Source organism: Podarcis filfolensis, assembly GCF_964270895.1.
Source record: "Podarcis filfolensis genome assembly, chromosome: 13".
In the NCBI taxonomy this organism is placed as follows: Eukaryota; Metazoa; Chordata; class Lepidosauria; order Squamata; family Lacertidae; genus Podarcis; species Podarcis filfolensis.
Window position 1 is genome coordinate 48,444,163 of NC_139615.1, and position 20,385 is coordinate 48,464,547.

Consider the following 20,385-nt stretch of genomic DNA (forward strand, 5'->3'; position numbering starts at 1 on the left):
CAGCGTCTGCGGAGAGGAGACGTTTGAAATCGCCCGGGCTCTCCTTGCACCCGAAGACGTCGCTACTGTTCCATACAAAACAATAATGGAACAGCTGAAGGGGCACTTTTCGCCACAGCCCTCTGTGGTGGCTCGTCGAAATGCCTTCTATGCAAAGCGGCAAGCCCCTGGGGAAACCATAACTGGGTTTGTGACCTCTCTCCGCCAAGCTGCCCGGTTCTGCAACTTCTCAGAGCTGGAGAACATGCTTCGTGACCGCCTCGTCGGTGGCCTGAAGGATGAGAAGCTGCAACGACGCCTCTACGCTAAGAAGGACCTAACGTTCCAGGTCGCTCTGGAGGAGGCCCTGGCAACGGAAGCTGCCGAGAGGTCGACGCAAGAGGCACGGCCGAGCCAGCCGTCCCAACCGAGGGTCCACCACGAAGACCTCACCGACGACTCAGGATCCAACAGGGAGGAGGTGCACCGAGTACAGCAGCGCACTCAAGCAGCCCACATACCACAGCTGCCTCGACGAGAAGCAGGGAACTGCGCAAGCTGTGGAGACAGTCACGAGAGGAGGACCTGCCGTTTCCGCAACGCAGAGTGCAGGCAGTGCAGAAAATTGGGACACATCGCCCGGGTGTGTCGAGCTCGGCCCACCCGACGCCAGGCATCAGATGACCAATCCAAGAGCCCCAGGTCCCGGGGCCCAACACACCAAGGCAACTCGACGGAGCTCACGGACTTCCAGGTATACCAGTTGCCCCACCCCAACGTAGAGAAAATTTATGTAGAGGTACAGATAGAGGGGGCCCCATGCCGCATGGAGCTTGACACGGGTTCAACTCTATCCATAATCTCGGCAAGGACCTTAAGGAAACTGTGTCCTACTGGGGGTCCCAAACTCAGGCCGGCCCCATTCACCCTCCGGGACTTCCAGAAACGTAAGGTCCCCACAATGGGGGTGGGGACCTTCAGGGTGCAATACCGAGGGCGGATGCGGCAACTGGACTTGCTTGTGGTCAAGGGCCCCTACATTAGCTTACTGGGATTGGCATGGTTTGGACCACTGGGGCTAGCCGTCACCGGGGTGAACCACACGAGCTTACAAGTGGACGTGGACGCCATATGCAAGGAATTTCCGGGGGTTTTTGATGGGAAATTGGGACAGTATACGGGCCCCCCCATTGCTCTACAGCTTGACCCCGCAGTACGACCAGTCAGGCTCAAGGCCCGCCGGGTCCCGTTCGCCCTGAAACCCCGTATAGACGAGGAATTGGACCGACTCGTGGAGCAAGGCGTGCTGGAGCCGGTGCCTAATGCCCCCTGGGAAACCCCAATCGTCACACCCGTCAAGCCGAATGGTTCGGTCCGCATCTGCGCAGACTACAAATGTACCATAAACAAGGCCCTCACGGCCCATGCATACCCAGTGCCAGTGGTCAGCCATGTCCTTGCCACCCTGGCTGGGTCGAAAATTTTTGGCAAGCTGGACTTGGCCCAAGCATATCAACAACTGCCAGTAGATGAGGCCACAGCAGAGGCACAGACGATTGTGACGCACAGAGGAGCGTTCAGGGTAAAGCGGCTGCAATTCGGTGTCAGCGTGGCACCAGGCATATTCCAGAATCTAATGGACTCTCTCCTTAAAGGGATTCCTGGCGTCACCCCCTTCTTCGATGATGTGTTGATTGCCGGGCCCACACCAGAGGAGTTTGAGGACCGCCTCCGCACCGTTCTGCACCGTTTCCAGACGGCGGGTCTCAAGGTGAAGCGGGAAAAATGTCTACTAGGAGTGCCTCAGGTGGACTTTCTGGGATTTATGGTGGACGCAGAAGGGGTCCACCCGACTGGGGACAAGGTACGGGCCATTTGTGATGCCCCAGCGCCCAAGAACAAGACTGAACTTCAGGCCTTCTTGGGACTATTGAACTTTTACCATTCCTTCCTTCCCCACAAGGCGGCGGTAGCGGAGCCCCTACACAGACTCCTGGACAAGCGGGCCCCTTGGGTGTGGGGCCAGCGCCAGGAGGCCGCATTCCAGGCAGTCAAGGACTTGCTGGTCTCAAACTCGGTCTTGGCACACTTCGACGAGAGGCTGCCGGTGGTGCTAGCATGCGACGCCTCACCCTATGGCATTGGCGCTGTCCTGGGACACCAACTCCCGGATGGAAGAGAGGTACCGGTGGCATACTTTTCCCAGACACTCAACGCAACCGAGCGGAACTACTCGCAAATCGACAAGGAGGGTCTGGCAATCGTGAAGGGAGTAAAAAAATCCCATGATTTCTTGTACGGGCGGCCCTTCACCGTGGTGACTGACCACAAGCCCTTGCTTGGCTTGTTTGCCTCCGAAAAGCAGACCCCCCAAGTGCTGTCTCCTCGTGTCCTCAGGTGGTCAATTTTCCTTGCCAGCTACCAGTATGCACTGATTCACCGCCCTGGGAAGGCGATGGGCCATGCGGACGCCCTCAGCAGGCTACCACTACCGGAAACAGGCCCCGACCCAGCACCTGCACAAGAGGTTATGAGCCTGGAGCTGCTTCCCGACCGCCCCATTCAGGCACAAGAAGTTGCACACCATTCCAAGAAAGATAGGGTCATCTCCCGCGTCCTGGACTGGGTGTGGAGGGGATGGCCCAGCAGCAGCCCCGGGCCAGAATTCACCGGCTACACAACCCGCAAACATGAACTGTCAGCCCACAAGGGGTGCCTGTTATGGGGAAGCAGGGTCGTTGTTCCCCAGCCCCTCCGCAAAAGGGTCCTCACAGCCCTACACGAGACACACCCAGGGGTAGTAAGAATGAAGGCCCTTGCCAGGAGTTATGTGTGGTGGCCGGGGATCGACGGAGAGATAGAGGCCTGGGTCAAACACTGCCAGGCCTGCCAAGAATCCCGCCCAGATCCCCCAAGGGCCCCAGTCCAGTCCTGGGAGTCCGCCCGAGCACCATGGTCACGCCTGCATGTGGACTTCGCTGGCCCCTTTCAGGGGAAAACATTCTTCATAGTGGTGGACTCCTACACCAAATGGCTGGAAGTCGCACTGGTACCGTCCACTTCTACGTCCGCAGCCATCCGGGTACTACGCAGGCTGTTTGCAACCCACGGGCTCCCTGACACTCTCGTCTCAGACAACGGGACTGCATTTACGTCAGGAGAATTCCAAACCTTCACAGCGCAGAACGCCATCCGCCACATCCGTTCGGCGCCATTCCACCCTGCCACCAATGGCCAAGCAGAACGCATGGTGCGGACCACCAAGGACACCCTTCGCCGCATGACGCAAGGGGATTGGGAGTACCGCCTTGCCACATTCCTCCTAGCACAACACAGCACCCCCAGCTCAACGACTGGCCGGAGCCCCGCTGAACTACTAATGGGTCGGCGCCTTGCAATCAGATTGGACCGCCTTCACCCCGATAGAGCTCAGGATGAGGTAGTGGTGGGGGAAGGCAGGAACCCCCGGACCTTCGAGGCCCAGGACCCAGTGTACGCAAAGAATTTTGGGGCAGGCCCAGCATGGGTACCCGCCACAGTCACCAGGGTCACTGGTCCCGTGTCGTACGAGGTGCTAACGGATGGGGGGCAATGCTGGCGCCGCCACTGCGACCAGATACGGCGACGATTCCCGGGAGAAAACCAGGAGGAGGAAAGGTCAGAGGAGTCCCAAGGGAACAGAGGGGCAGTGAGGCCCATAGAGCAGGAGGGGCCAGCAGGAGAGGCAGAATCAGTAAATACAGAGAGGACCCGCGAAGCCAAAAGGACACCGGAACCAGAACCACGACTGAGCGAGCCGGTTGCACCAGACCAGACAGGCCCATCACAGCCAGCATCCTTGGAACATGAGCCAGAACCTGAACCCCGGACCAGGGAACACCCCAGGCCGCAACGCACACGTAGGCCACCGGCGTACCTCGAGGACTATGAATGCGACCTCCCGGGCAGGACTGGAACTTAGAGGGGAGGGGTGTTATGTACTGAGTTGAATAGGATCCAAACTGCAGCAGTCTGATTGGTCCTAGAACAATAGGATTCAGAATGCAGCAGTCAGATTGGTCCTAGAACAATGCAGCAATATGATTGGTTGGCAGGAACCACCCAATCATGCTCCAGATAGAAGTGAATCCACAACCTGATTGGCTTACAGTAGAATTCCGGAATTAGCCAATCATGTGCAGCCCATTGTGTAAATAATGTATATAAAGCAGATACCTTGAGGGGACATTCATTCATTCCTCCTCACCACTATGAGCTGAATAAAGAGCATGAAATCACTTTGCGACTCTGAGTATATTTCAGTAAGCATTGTTCCTCTAATATGGTTCAGGAAAGTCAAGAATTAGAAAATGAACATTCAGCATTCTCAATGAGAGAATGGTCAAAAAGGAAGTCACTGGTCTTAAGAGCCCTTGCGTTGTTTTTGAAAATGCTCTCAATGTGAAATACAAGGTTCATAATTTAGATATCTTAAATTTGTACTCTTTGAGTCTCAGCACTGCAACTTTATGCAAACACTGATTTTTTTAGAATTCAGATATTAAGATTGGCTCCATAACTTGATGGTTAGGGTGCTGGCCTTGTAAACTAGGGGCAGCGAGATCGTTCCTCAATGGGGCATTAGCTGTTTCTTAAAGATGTTGGGATAGCTCAATCGGTTGATCATGAGCCTATTAATCGCAGGGTCAAGGGTTCAAGCTAGGTAAAAATTCTTGCATTGCAAGGGGTTAGACTAGATGACCCTCATGGTCTTTTCCAACTCTACAGTTCTAAGACACCATTGGCAAAAAGTATGATCCAGTCCCCAAGAAAGGTGAAAAGCATTTTACAGACTGAATAACGAAAGCCTGGATGAAATGTTCAAGTACCATGTTCATCTGACTATGAACCTCTCCATTTTCTTCACATTACTGCTCAGATGCTACATTTGCGAAGGATTCAGAATAACCCATTTCTGCTTCTATGTTACTGACATGCCTTGAATTGTTTAGGGGCTATCATTTACTTACCATGCAGCTGCATAAAACATTATCGCTACTAATGTGCTTGTGGTTTTATACTTCTCACATGCAAAAATGGTAACACTGCAAGCGAAAGAGATCATCTCTGTGTTTTGAATGGACTAGAAATGAGTGGTCAGTCTAAAATCTAGAGTACTTGGGCACCTACTTAAACTGGATTAAAATGAATAAATAATAAATTCAAACATGACAAACTTACGTGTTCCTCCTCCTTTTTTAAAAGATTTTTGTTCTTTCATATTGACCTGGCACTGGTATATGTTTAGGCCTCCTTACAATCATATTTCTGGCTCTAGGTGGATCATATGTAAAACTAGCAATATAGCCAGCAAATACTGGGTGGGAATGTGTGTGGAAACATGGCTGTGAAGATGACTGAGAATTAGCTGAGGTCTGAATGGGTGAACAAATTATGGGTGCTGCCCACCTCTATGTGGTCACATTTTACTGTTGAGCTTTTTCTTCCAGATTTCTGTTGTTGTTATATGTGTTGGTTTTAATATTTTGCAGTATTTTTGTTAAAAGGGAAAATGTATGAGGTATGGTAAAACAAAAGGAGAATTCCCTGGATACCTAGAATCCCGGTTTGGGACAAGTTCTCTTTGGTGAGAGAGCCCCAGCAGAGATTAAAAATCACAAAACATGCAGCAAAGCAAAGTGTGGAAATACAGGCTGTTAGACCTATAAAATATCCCCTTCTAAGTCACTTCCAAAGTTCTCCACTTCCCTCAGCATAGAAAGAGACCACACTTTTGGTAAGTTACCCACAAACTCTTCAAAGGTCAGATTCATGTGCTTTTCCATACAGCAGCAAGAAAAGCCAGGTTCCAAAAATGGTCAATGTTTCTAAATTATCTGTATAGAAACACAAAGATGGCTTGCTTAAACCACACAGTCTAAGCTTGGAGCACCCAGCTTAGACCTCCTTACTGGTAGGGTTCCCACGGTGCAATTCATGGTTAGGACTGAAGTCACAAGAGCAGCTTTACTAATTCCCTAAAACAGGGTCTTCTCCAATGTAGTTTCATGGGAAGAAGAGTATTTGGGAGAGGGGTCCCCCAGATAATAATACCTTTATTGTCATTGTGTGACCTGTGTACAATGAAATAAACCGAACCTCCCCCCAAAAAAACACTCAATCTCATTGGACTCTGTGCGCTTGTCGCACAACACACCAACCCCAAAAGTCAGTTGCATTATATTATTTTCCATTCAGCAGCCTAACAGCCCATGGATAGAAACTGTTTTTTAGCCTGTTGGTATGACTGATTATACTTCTATATCTCCTGCCCGAGGGTAGAAGATTAAAGAGGTGCTGGGCGGGGTGTGAATCGTCCCTGAGGATTTTTCTCGCTCTCCTAAGGCATCGATCCCTTGAGATGTCATCTAGCGGACTCAAGGGACAGCCCATGATATCATGTGCTGTGTTCACCACCCTCTGTAAAGACTTTCTGTCTGTGGCTGTCAAGCCAATGTACCACACTGTGATACAATATGAGAGGACACTTTCTATTGTGGATCGGTAGAAGGAGGTCATCAATTGTTGTTTAACATTGTTCTTTTGCAAGACCCTGAGAAAATGGAGTCTCTGTTGGGCCTTCCTAACCACCTGAGTTATATTGTTTTTCCAAGTGAGGTCTTCACTAAGGAAAACTCCCAGGAATTTGAAGGAAGAGACTCTCTCCACACAACCCCCTCGATATACAACGGGGCTAGTTCCCCTCTCTTCCTCCGAAAGTCCTACACCATCTCCTTTGTCTTACTAATATTTAGGTGCAAGTTACTCTCTAGGCACCATGAAGATACTTATTGAACCTCCCCACTATACTGAAAGGTTTCACCCCGTCCCCAGGGCAGTCTGCTTCCTCCTCTTCTTTTTCAGCTTTCAAATGATATAACTCTTACCACATCAACAAAATGGGTCACAGAGATGTAGGGCATTCTTACATTAAAACCCCTGAATAAGAAAACCCCCATGATCATACTGTCTCATTGTTTATATAAGCTATTCCAGCCAGGGTGTGATTTTCACTTATAAAATATCGTCTCAGGAACAGAATACATCTATCAATAGCTACTCATAAAAATGTCAAAGGCAGACATTTTGGTAAACACAAAATCTCCTTTAATTTGCAAGACAAAGAACAAGGGAAATGACACAGAGTGAGATTAAATTAAATTAACAGGGATGGACTGTATCTTTTAGTTGACATGGCAATGAAAACTCATTTTAGGTACAGATGTGAATTTAGCAACATGATGAATGTTGGCATACAGCAGAACATCATCCTGGTGGAAATAAAAGTTATAAATGACCAAATACTTAGGTTATCACCCAGTGTAGCAATCACAGGAGACATATTCCAATTTTCCATCTTTTGAAAATTGTTTTATCTCTAAAGGGTGTCTCAAGATATGTGGGGAAATAATGAATCAAGTAGAATCCGGAGATGTGATCTTCTGTCTATCCAAAACAAGTGAGACTCCATCAATGTACTTACAGAGGTGGGGGGGGGTGGCAATCAGACTAGTAGGGGTAATTTATAGGGTTGCAAGCTTCAACTGATTTCATCAATAAATGAATCAAAGAGCACAGCACAATCTGGCGCAACTAAGAATTTATACTGCTTTTTGTGCAGTCACATTATACTCCAGTGCCTTATGTGAATGGTTCCCCCCACCCCCCAGATTTCTCAGTCATTCTGACACAGGAAGAATTGATCCCCAATACTGTAAGATTTTTTTAAAACAAAACAAAACTCAGGGCTGCACCCCAACACACTCTCCTCACCAGCCCCCCTGCCATTCCTAGCACATTAACCACCATTCCCATCTCCTGGAACTAATAATCCTACTTTCAATCTCTACTCTCACACTGTGTCCTTGTCACCATCCCTCATATTTTGGGGTGCACAACCACCCCATGGAAGCCTCTTGCATCTCTCTTCCCCCCCCCCCGTAGCTACTAAGCACCTGTTTCAGCTTCTGCCCAGTTATGAAGACACCACCCCCTTCTATTCCCCAGACCATTTTCATGCCCTGACTTCCATCTTCTTCCATCTTGGCATGTACCCCTCTCCTAACACCCCATACACCCCAGATACCATATGGTACCAGGAATGAAAATCATGATTGTTGGAAGTTCTGTGGCTTATCTGGGGGCTCCACACCCCTTATCTCTCTCATGTGAGGCAGCTGAAAAGATTCATATGTACATGGCTGCAAGATCAGACCAAATAATAATAATAATAAATTTTATTTATACCCCGCCCTCCCCAGCCATAGCTGGGCTCAGGGTGGCTAACACCATTAAAAATTACAGTAAAAACATAATGGGGGGAGGACTAATTTAAAATACAGGTTAAAATGCAATTTAAAATGCAGCCTCATTTTAAAAGTAGCCCATAGATCAAAACCATAAGGGGAGAGAAACATAAGGGTCAGACCGAGTCCAAACCAAAGGCCAGGCGGAACAGCTCTGTCTTGCAGGCCCTGCGGAAAGATGTCAAGTCCTACAGGGCCCTAGTCTCTTGTGACGGAGCATTCCACCAAGTCGGGGCCAGTACTGAAAAGGCCCTGGCCCTAGCTGAGACCAATCTAACCACTTTGTGACTTGGGACCTCCAAAATGTTGTCATTTGTGCACCTTAAGGTCCTCCCCGGGCCATACCGGGAGAAGCAGTCCCGTAGGTACGTGGGTCCTAGGCCACATAGGGCTAGGCCCACCCAGTCCAGCCTTATCTTTCCCGCCATGGCCAGATGTTCTGTGAAACCTACAAGCAGGATGTGAGGGGAGCAACTTAGCAGTAGCCGTCATTAAGAGTTGCCATTGATCATCCCCCACACGAAAAGTGGAAAAAAGGCACCTCCTTGATTTAGCAGCTTTTAAGACAATCTGTTTCCATACATAACAAGCAAAGAATTGCGCTGAGGTCAAAAATGCAGCTGCTCCAGCCAGGAATCGTTAACCCTTGGCTGCAATGCACATTTGTACACTGGGTGATGAATGAAAAGTACACGCGTCTGTGTTCACCTACAGAGAGATGGAAAGGGCTGCGGAAAGGCTGTCCTTTCGCTCTGTCAATTGTATAAATAGGCTCCTGCCATGTTTGTGATTTAGCGATTTGTAACCCATGAATGCAGATAATTAATGTTTGAAGGGAATGTGAGCACCGCCGCTGTAAATCTAACCCTTCTCCATAATCACAGCATCCATCCAGCACGACTTATGCATACCTCCCCCGTCTGATCATATTGATTAGTTATGAGCCCGTAGCCTTGCAATCATGACAATCCGTCTATTAAACTTACTCCCATTGTGACATCGCAAATAAAGTCTGCTGTGCATTGTAACCAATGCAAACAAACACGGGGGCCTCTTCACACGTTTAGGAAGCCAGAAACCCCATGTATATTCCCCAGGCACTGCACATAAGATGCAACATATTATATAATAATCAATGTACCATGGGAGAGGGGGCAGGAAAAATGCTCCCCAGAAAACATGGCACCACAGCTCAAGAGAGAGAGTGAGGGGGGGAAATCACATAATTCCAAATATAGCAACAGTAGTCATAAACAATGAATAAAACACTTCAAAAAGCACACAAGCAAAATGAACTATTTCCACATAAATCGTAATAACATCTAAAAGCAAATATACAAAAAATTAATATCAATAACAGCAACAAACCCTCCTTAAACAATACCCCAACCTGAGAGAAAGAGAGTAGTAGCCCAGTATTATAAACATGGCATATTTATAAGTGCCATGTAAAGTCACAAATAAAGTGAATATTTTCATGGACAATAAATACATATGGCTTTGCTACTGCTGACTTTATATTCTTGTTCCAGTCTGCATATAGCTAATGAATATGCCGTGCTTGAAGAATTTAAGCTGCAGCTAGTTTTAAATTAATTCTTAAAAAAAAAACAATTAAATGGAAATTGTTGCTATTTTTATGTGTTTAAAATGTTGTGTAAATGCCTGGTGAAGGTAGTGTACCCTGAAAGGCAGGTTATCAGCTGGTAAATAAATAAATAAAAATAAGGCATATAGATGCTTGACAGAAAATAGCTATGTACAGCGGGTGGCGCTGTGGTCTAAACCACAGAGCCTAGGGCTTGCTGATCAGAAGGTCAGGAGTTCGAATCCCCACGACGGGGTGAGCTCCCATTGCTCGGTCCCAGCTCCTCCCCACCTAGCAGTTCGAAAGCACATCAAAGTGCAAGTAGATAAATAGGTACCACTCCAGCAGGAAGGTAAACGGCGTTTCCGTGCGCTGCTCTGGTTCGCCAGAAGCGGCTTAGTTATGCTGGCCACATGACCCGGAAGCTGTCTGTGGACAAATGCCGGCTCCCTCGGCCTATAGAGTGAGATGAGCGTTCAACCCCAGAATCGTCTGTGACTGGACCTAACAGTCAGGGGTCCCTTCACCTTTACCTTTACAGTGTGCAGTATAATGGAGAGCCAGGGAAGTGATCAAAATGTCGGATTAGGATCTGGGAGAGACCAGGGTTCAAATCCCCACTTGGCCATGAATCTCCCTGGTTGACCTTGGACTGGTCACTGCTTCTCATCCAAACCTACCTCGCAGGGTTGCTCTGGGGGTTAAATGAGGAAAGGAAGAACCATGTACACCACAATGAAGCCCTTGGAGAAAAAGACAGGATATAAAGGAAGGGAGGAAGGGAGGGGCAGACAGTGGTGTAACAGAGATGTTTGTCTAGCCTCCCAGAAATTGAGCTGTGGTTGTGTCAGGGAATCAGGAGCAGGAGCACTGGGGAGAGAGGAATTGGAGAGCGAAGGGGAAGAATCCGAGGGAAGCGTAGGGGAGTATGACAGTGGCCCGAGAGATACCATGAGCTTCTCCAGCGAATCAGAAGATTCCCAGAAGGGGGCGCCGATGGTCAGAGCAAGGGGGGTCCCAGGGGGTACGCACCAGAAACAAGGAGCCAGAGGGGAACCCCAAAGCAGCAGTGGGGGATCGGGACCAGTTTCCCCACCAGAGCGTAGTGGGGGGGAAGAGTCACATGTGTCAGGGCCAGCGTCTCCTCCAGCGGGGAGAGGAGGTGAGTCAGGGCTGACCACGCCTCCATCGGAGAGTGGGGGAATGGAGGGGAGGTCAGTTGCAGCTAGCCCCCCCGAAGGGGGAAGCAGTGACAGCAGCAGTGAAACGGTCAGGAGGAAAGCTGCTGGCTGGGCGCGCGCGCCAAGTTCAAATGTGCAGGCGCGGGGGACAGCAGGAGACCCGGATGGGGAACCAGCTCCTAAAGCCCACCGGAGGGAGGGAGAAGGCTCAGGGGAATCAGCATCAGAAGAGGCTAGAAAGGGCGAGACCCCGGCGGGCAGGCGGACCCAGAGGAGGAAAGAGCAGCGGAAAAGGTGGAGCAAGGCGAGGGTCTTAAACTGGTGTACAGGGGGAGGAGATTCAGACGGATCATCAGCGGTCTGACAGTTGAGACGTAGAGCTGCGCGCTGCGGCTCTGGAAGTGAAACTGAACTTCAATAAAGACTTTTGTACTTAACAACGAAGCAGCGTTGGTCCTTTGTGAGCTGGGACCTTGGGCAGCTCTGACAGTGGTGTAACAGAGATGTTTGTCTAGCCTCCCAGAAATTGAGCTGTGGTTGCTTACCAGGAAAGAGAGAGGGAGGGACAAGGCAGTGAGGAGGGCAGGGAAGGGCAGTGCAAACGCGGTGGCAGGAATGCCAGATTGGCTCTGCTGGCGAGTTTGCACTGTGTCAACCTTGCTGTCACCAGGCCCATTTCGGTAAGCGATGGTGACTCACCTGCCAGGAGGTCAGATAAGCACCTTTGCCTGACCAGGCCATCCACTAATAATGCTGTGCCTTGAATGTTCCATTCAATATATTCTGACACTCTCCAGAGCTTTTTTCTGGGGGTATTCAAGGACACGAAGAACCAGCACCATTTTTTCCCCTAGAAGCACAGGTTAAAAGTGTGGCACGAACTGTAACAACTTCATGGTGAGTACCGGAACCTTCCCCCCCCCAAAAAAAAGAAAAGCACTGATATATGCACTAAATGTACTTGTGCAATGTCTGCTTCCTCACAATATGCTGGCCACCGACAGAAGAAGGTCCTTCTGCAACGGGAGCCCATTTCAAAACGTCCATTGTACAGGTTCCTTCCAGCATGCTGAATGTAAATCGACAGGAGTCCTTATGTAATCCCAGAGAGTTCTGTTATACAACTCAAGGCCCCAGCAGTAAAAACAAAACAATAGAATAAATCCTTCCTCAAGGATGAGAAAATTCAATACTTAAAAGAGATGTCATGGAGCTTTGGTTTCTCAGGAACTGCTCAGGAAGTTTCCCAGTACTTAGCTGAGCAGGTTTTCAGCAGAACGTCGAATTATGTGTTGCAGAAAACACAAGATTGCTGCCAGAAGCAGTGGGAGCCCCCATGTCGATTTCCCCCTCCTTTCCACCCATAAAGTGCACTAGTGAAATGTACTATGAGACAAAATTGCATTGCTTCGTTTCTCTGCCTCCACAGGGAGCAGGGAGAAGATTCACAGTATGTCATGCCACAACAGGCAGATTACTACCACATGTTGCAGAGAAGAAGAGAGGGTGCTTTCAAGCCAGGACCCCGCGTTTTGGATAAAGCCACTTCCGCCCTGCAGAGGAGGTGGGATTGCAAGCATCACAGCCCCTCTGCGCGATTGGGGGAATCCCTGGCCTCGTCACCCCCTGTCCAGCCCATCGGCTGGCTTTGGGGGCGTGGCCTGCCCTATTTAAATGCAGGCACGGCCGGGGATCTCCCTCTTTTCCCTCATACCAGCTGTTCCTGTTTCCCACCCTCCCGCCCTATAAGGTTTTCGTTGCTTGACCTTGCTATGGACCTTGGTTGGTCGCCGTTGAGGGGCCTGGTAGGAATTTTTCCACTTGGCAAATTGGCACCAGTCACTTGGTTTACGCCAATTGGTATTGGCAATTAGGCATTGGTATTGCTCTGCAGATGGAAGAGGGGAGGTAGTGCCATCACCTGCCCTGCATATTGAAGGGTAGTCCGATAAAGGATTCTGGGGGGCATGGCCCTGTCTGAAGCCTATGGAGGTGAGGGCCTAAGGCACGCCCCCCGAGCGGTGACCCTGGGAGAGTTCCTAGTTGATGTGCATCAGCAGAACGCCCCCTACTGGTGGTTAACCCTTCCCGGACTTCAAGCGGACGGGCTGAAGCCAGATATAGTTGGTTAGGACCAATGCCTAAGCCAATACCGCTCATCACCTGTAACCAATAAACTTGTGGCCTTATTTAGCCCATTAACCTTAATAATTGTATCATGTGTCTTTATTTCCACTGGGGGGGGGGGAGGCAGGAACTCACCATGCAAAGTTGTGGTTCCACCACACAAGGTGAATCCTTCTCCTATTATCTTTTTAGAAAGGGGGAAGCTGTGGAAGGGAAGACGACCTTTCTCCCTGAAGTGCTTGCCTTCTTCTTGCAAGGAATGTACAGGGATAGTATTCAGACAAATGGTACTCCACTTACAGGCTGAAGTGCTGCACTGCTCTACACTGCCTCATGCTCTTTGGTGTGTTCTTAGGCAAAAAGGTAGCTATTTGTCTGAGGGAGAACACCCCTCCATAATCTGGCCTGGCTGAGGGATCTTTGTGAAGGATTTGAGGGCATTTTCTCATTCTCACCTACTCTTGTATGAAAAACCACATAAAGACTGGTGCATTCTACAGACTGGGGGGTTGCTATTTATATTTTATAGAGAGGCTCAAATAACCTATTTTTTTCCACTGCCTTGAAGACAAAGCACATTTTAAGAGATTCACCTAAGAAGAGTACATCCCTATGGGGAAGGAAGTGGAACAGTGTTTTTTTGTGATGGTACTCGGGTGGCGCTGTGGTCTAAATCACAGAGCCTAGGGCTTGCCAATCGGAAGGTCGGTGGTTCGAATCCCCGTGATGGGGTGAGCTCCCGTTGCTCGGTCCCTGCTCCTGCCAACCTAGCAGTTCGAAAGCACGTCAAAGTGCAAGTAGATAAATAGGTACTGCTCCGGCGAGAAGGTAAACAGCGTTTCCGTGTGCTGCTCTGGTTTTGCCAGAAGCGGCTTAGTCATGCTAGCCACATGATCCAGAAGCTGTCTGCAGACAAACGCTGGCTCCCTCAGCCAGTAAAGTGAGATGAGCGCCGCAACCCCAGAGTTGTTCGCAACTGGACTTAACGGTCAGGGGTCCCTTTACCTTTACTCACCAGTACGAGAGAAGCATCGCCTCTGCTGCTGCTGCTGCTGTTGTTGCCCTTGGCAGCCATTTTGTGCTGGCACCTACAGTGCTACCTCGGGTTAAGAACTTAATTCGTTCTGGAGGTCCGTTCTTAACCTGAAACTGTTCTTAACCTGAGGTACCACTTTAGCTAATGGGGCCTCCCGCTGCCATCGTGCAATTTCTGTTCTCACTCTGAAGCAAAGTTCTTAACCCGAGGTACTATTTCTGGTGTAGCGGAGTCTGTAATCCTTAGCTTCTGTAACCTGAAGCGTCTGTAACCCGAGGTACCACTGTACAGTCCTTTTACAACACGGGCACCTCACATTCCACCCCAAAAAGGCACTGCTTAGGAAGAACAGTGATTGAAGAGAGGGGCACAGAGAGAAGAGATTTGCCCAGGATTCCAACTCAAGACAGCAGCAGAGCCCCAATGAATCAGGTTGGAAGTCCAACTACAATTGCCTCCATCCTCTGGCATTTAGAGGTGCAGTGCTTCTGTCCATGGGAGTTCCAGGACTGTGGCTAATAGTTAGTGATGGACAAGGGCACATTCTCTGTGAAATTGCCTTAATTCCTTTTCAAGCCATCTGGGTTAGTGTCCATCACCACAGAAAAGCAGTCTAGGGGACTGCGATACATCTGCTGCAATTTCTGATGAAAGAGCTCCTACAGCTCACTGCTATGAGTCTCGCACCCCATGCTGGGCAGCCTGAATAGGAAAAAAAAGAGTTTGGCAGAAGTACCTTATGAGGTATGTGACATAAAGCCACAATGAGAAGAGAGAGAGAGAAATCACCTTGTACGATTTGTGAGTGAACCAGGGGAAATACAGCTCTCATTTTCCGGGCGGTATAAAGGGAGTGACAGAGGCCTCAATCGGTCTGTTAACACTTTTGTCGCAAAATGTCCATTGCTTATTTTTCAATACCTGCAGTTTGCAAAGAGTCAGATGGAATTAATGCAGGACTTTCACTGGGAAGTTCCGTTGCATCCACATCAATCTGCATAGTGGGGGAATTCAGGATGCCAAACAAATCCATCCAGAACATTCCTTTCTTCAGAACAAAAACAAATGGAAGCAGAAATGTCTGCACTGCTGAGCCAATGGCCTGGATTTCATTCCAGGTGATTGATAGGGAATGAATGGACGCCACATGCCTAATGGAAATGTTAAACCAAACAGCTGTCAAGGGAAGTGAGTTGCTGGTTAAATGGAAACACAGGTTTTAAGATCCTGTGAATCAATATTTTACTAATTGGTAAATTAATTACCATCTCTCATATCCCAAAGAACTTGCATCTGTTGAAATGTTGCTCATGTTTGTCAGCTGTTTAGACTTCCAGTTCACCAGAACTGTTTTCATTTTATCATTGCAGATGGAGCAGCTCTTAAATGTTTTTGTTTTGTTTTGTTTTGTTTTTTAACATGGAGGATTGGGGGCTTTCAAGCAGCCAGAATCAAACTCACCTGAAAAGAAATTGCACCCTTGGGAGGTGCAAGGGAGACAGAGAAATTTGAGCGGAGAAATTAGAAATGTGCATCGTGAACAATGTAATGCAAAAGCTTTGTGAGAACAGACGTGTTTTGGGGTTTACCAGTTCATTCCGTTGCCTCTTTGCAAGTGATGACAATGACGTTTGTGCTACAAAAGCAATGACAAAGAGAATTAATTGCCCCAATCCATACAGGGGCGGGGAGGGAGAGAGTGAGAGAGAGAAAGAGAAAGAGAAGGCATAAGTACTGTAACTTCTGTGTGCACAGGCTGCATTTGGAGTACACAGGGTGGAATGTGGAGCGTCCACCTACACCGAAATAATGATTCCATGATTGATTTATTTTTAACATATACTTTCTTCCTCAGGTGGAACTATGCAATTAAATTATGAAAACAATTCTCATCTACTTCAATCCCTTCCAGCTTATCCCACAGCTGACAAATTTACTGTTCTTTTTCATTGTTGTTAAAGATAATGGAAAATTTCAATTAAGTAATACCACAGCATTCCATTTAGGTTCTCTGGATTACGATAAAGATTGTCACTGGAGTAACATTGAAACCACACACACACACACACACACACAAATGAAATAGTACAGTCCAAAAGTGTTTACACCACCAGAATAAACTGGGGGTAAACTGGATTTTTGTAGGTTACCCTGAGGGTACAAAAAGGATGGATGGCTGTGTTTTGCTCCAGTCAGGGGTGGGTTGTGATGATGGTCTTGCGTAACTACAAACCTTTCAATTTTTTCCGATGCAACACTCTTAGGGAAGAAGTTATTCGTGATGGTCAAGTGAAAGAAATTTCTCTCCCAAGGTCAAAACTAAATTTGAAAATAATTACACCAGAACCCAAGGGACTGAGAAGGCTGTATGAGTTTTGTGCATTCAAAGTCAGAGGAGGCTGCTTAGCGGAAGAGGCTGCGAAGTGAAGAACCCTTGGAGAGCAAACATGAGCTTCCTGTGCAATATATAGATTGGAATGAATACTGCTTAGTTGGGAGACCAGAATACTTATTTCTATTTTCCTAGGGTGGGGATCCATTAAAGAGATCTTCTCCCTTATTCAGGGACTGTCCCTTTCAAGGTAACACCATCTATCAGGCAAAAAGTACTTCACTCCAGAATTTGGTGAGTTTCGTTCAAGCCCTAGGCTTGTCCGTATGCATTTCTTAGTGCAGACAGTATTGATCTGATGTGTGGAGATCTTTTCTATTCTGATTAATACAGGAGGATTCTAGAAGCTACTAGAAGCTTCTCTGTGTGAGAGAGGCAAGCAGAAGCTCCATGATTGTTTTGGTTATGCCATCTGGGAAGCTGGGTTGAACTGGTTCTCTTATATCTCTTTTAATTAAGGTTATGCTGACTAGAAATATAGGCCAGAAGGAGCCTGGGTTTCACTTTCTCTTTCTATCTCTCTTGCTTCTGGTGTGGTGTTCTCTACATAGTATGCTAGTGTTAAGGCTTAGTCTTATTATGAGTTAAGTTTATAAGTTTTTGTAAGCGCTGCAACTGGATTTCTTATGGACTGTGCCAATCCTGAATGTATTTGGATTTGTGACCAATATGCTCTTTTTTGCCTTCAGCACAAGTAAAGCTCTGCTGAATGAAGTACAATTGCATCTGGTCTATTTCTGGAATCTCTGCAACATGTTTCAAGGTTTTCCTCCAGACGTACGACAAGGTTCTTGTTCACAGATTGCAGTGCAGGGTTAGAAAGGAGCACTGTGTCACAGACCCATGGAAAATGGTTGCATCTGATCTCTGACCCCATGGCTTGGGATGGAGAACATCAGGTGTGAGGGCCAAACGTGGCGACTCAGGCCTCTCTGTCTCTTGGGATTCATCCCAGGCAACCACCCATCTTCAGCCATGATGTCTCTCCACAGGCCACCCCCTTATCAGCGACGCTTCACACACTCCCTGTTTCTGCCTGGCTGGAATGCAGCCATGAAGTCTGATAATGATTCATCTTTGCTTTGATGAAGGACAGAGTGGGGTAGATGCACTGTCCTGCATCCCACCTCTGACTCCACCTCACTTTAGCCATTTTTACAGTGCACCTTGACCAGGGCGGTAGCTGCACCAATAGAGCTTTCCATGAGCATATCTGAGATGTCACGCCAATATATGATTTCACGGTGGTGGCATATCTGCTGTTGCATCATCCTAGTGAGGCTTCTTGGATGGACAGGCAGTGACCCCCCCCAAAACCCAGGTTACTCCCTAGTGGAATAATGACTCATGACAACGTGTTATGGGATTAAAATTGGCTACAACTTTATTAACGATTCAGATGTAGGGAGACTTTGGCTTACGCATTGGGCGTTTACCCCTCCCATTGGGCGTTTACGCCTCCCAGTCCCCCGCCGGGGATCTGGGGAACATCCAAAATGTGTAGGTGTCAGAGCTGCCCAAGGTCCCAGCTCACAAAGGACCAACGCTGCTTCGTTGTTAGGTACAAAGTCTTTATTGAAGTTCAGTTTCACTTCCAGAGCCGCAGCACGCAGCTCTACGTCTCAACTGTCAGACCGCTGATGCTCCGTCTGAGTCTCCTCCCCCCAGACACCAATTTAAGATTCTAGCCTTACTCCACCTCTTCCTCAGTTCCTTCCGCCTCTGATTCCGCCTGGCCGTTGGGGTCTCGCCCTTTCTAGCCTCTTCTGACGCTGAATCCCCTGAGCCTTCCCCCTCCCTCCGGCGGGCTTTAGGAGCTGGTTCCCCATCCGGGTCTCCTGCTGTTCCCCGCGCCTGTACATTTGAACTTGGCGCGCGCGCCCAGCCGGTAACTTTTCTCCTGACCGTTTCACTGCTGCTGCTGTCACTGCTTCCCCCTCTGGGGGGGCTAGCTGCAACTGACCTCCCCTCCGTTGGAGGCGTGGTCAGCCCTGACTCACTCTCTCTCCCCGCTGGAGGAGACGCTGGTCCTGACACATGTGACTCTTCCCCCCCACTACGCTCTGGTGGGGAAACTGGTCCCAATCCCCCACTGCTGCTTTGGGGTTCCCCTCTGGCTCCTTGTTTCTGGTGCCCCCCCCTGGGACCCCCCTTGCCCTGACCATCGGCGCCTCCTTCTGGGAATCTTCTGATTCGCTGGAGAAGCTCATGGAATCTCTCGGGCCACTGTCATACTCCCCTACGCTGCCCTCGGATTCTTCCCCTTTGCTCTCCATTTCCTCTCTCCCCAGTGCTCCTGAGTCCCTGACAGTAGGGATTGGGCCGACTCTGGAAAACGTATGTTTAAGCAGAAAGCCCGCCCCCCATTTCGCCACAATTCAGGGGAGACCACTGACAACCTCTCGGAGTATGGCCAATGACTCCCCTCAAAACAACCCCTTTAACGGGGAACCCTGGGATCACCACCGCAGGGGGGGGGCGTGGGTCACTGTTTCACACACACACACACCCATAAAGGCCGGAAACTGTCAAAGTTGTGATGTTTTGCTACAGGGAAGGCAATACCTGCCAATGCAGGAAAATTCCTTCCCGGTCCTTCAACAGCAACCATCAATGACTGTAGCAGCGCCCGCATACCTGTAAGGAAGAGGTTAACCTGCAAAAGGAAGGGATAAACTGAGGGAGGGCAGGGTGGGAGAAGCTCTGGAGCCGACTGAGGACTCCCAGGTAAGTTCCACCCTCTATTGTGTGTGCAGAGTGGTCCTAACCCTATCTGGCCAACTCCCCTGGCAACGCCCCCCCCCCCCCCCGGATTGGTTAACTATTCTGAGGTTAGGCGGGAACCTCCAGGTATCCAGCGTGGGAGGGGGCAAAGCCAGGTTGTATTTTAGGGAGCCACGTAGGATCGGGAGGACTGTGCGTGACCCCCATTTGATGTGGGGAGAGGTCATTGCCATGTCCTATAGCTCTTCAGTCTAAGACTGCAACCCTAATGTCATGGTTTCGCTTTGCCATTAATGATTTACATCAATACAGGATTAACGATTCATGTTTATGTTAATTTTGGAACTGCTCTAAGAATATATATACGATGTAAAAAAATATGTAATTAACTAAGAAAATCCACAGGGCTTGCTTTGCGTTATTTTTCACAGGGTTTTATTATTATTAATATTCTGCACATACCCTGGAATGCAACTCACAAATATACCATCATTTTCACTGTTCCTTGTTCTTTCTTTCTTTCCTTCACTCATTCTTCCCAAGCAAAATTGCTTGGCTTAAAATAAGAAGTCTGCCTGGGCAATGTTACCAGCTGAGCCATTCACCGCAAGTATTACTAGATTCTTGGCTTTAAAAGGCTATTGCTTAACGTGGCGAAGTTTCACTTCTCCCTTCTTTTCAGCCCAGCTCCTCTGTCTGTATATCATAAAATAGGAAATTCAAGGGAGATTTCAGTTTTGTGGAAGGAAATTCAAAGTTCCAACTAATGGCTGATCACCATAGCAACAAGAGGAGGAGAGGGAGGGAGAGAGAGAGAGACCTTGCTTTCAATCAAGGCTCCTTGAACAATTTGAGGGAGACTTTATCAGCTGAGGCCGGAACGAAAGATCATCAAAACTGCTTATTTTTGGAGGAGTATATGTGGTTGTTTTCAAGCAAGTTCTTGCTTCCATTACTAAGTTCAATTCAAACCATGGCAGCTCGTGCGATTAAAATGTTCTGCAGCATTTCCT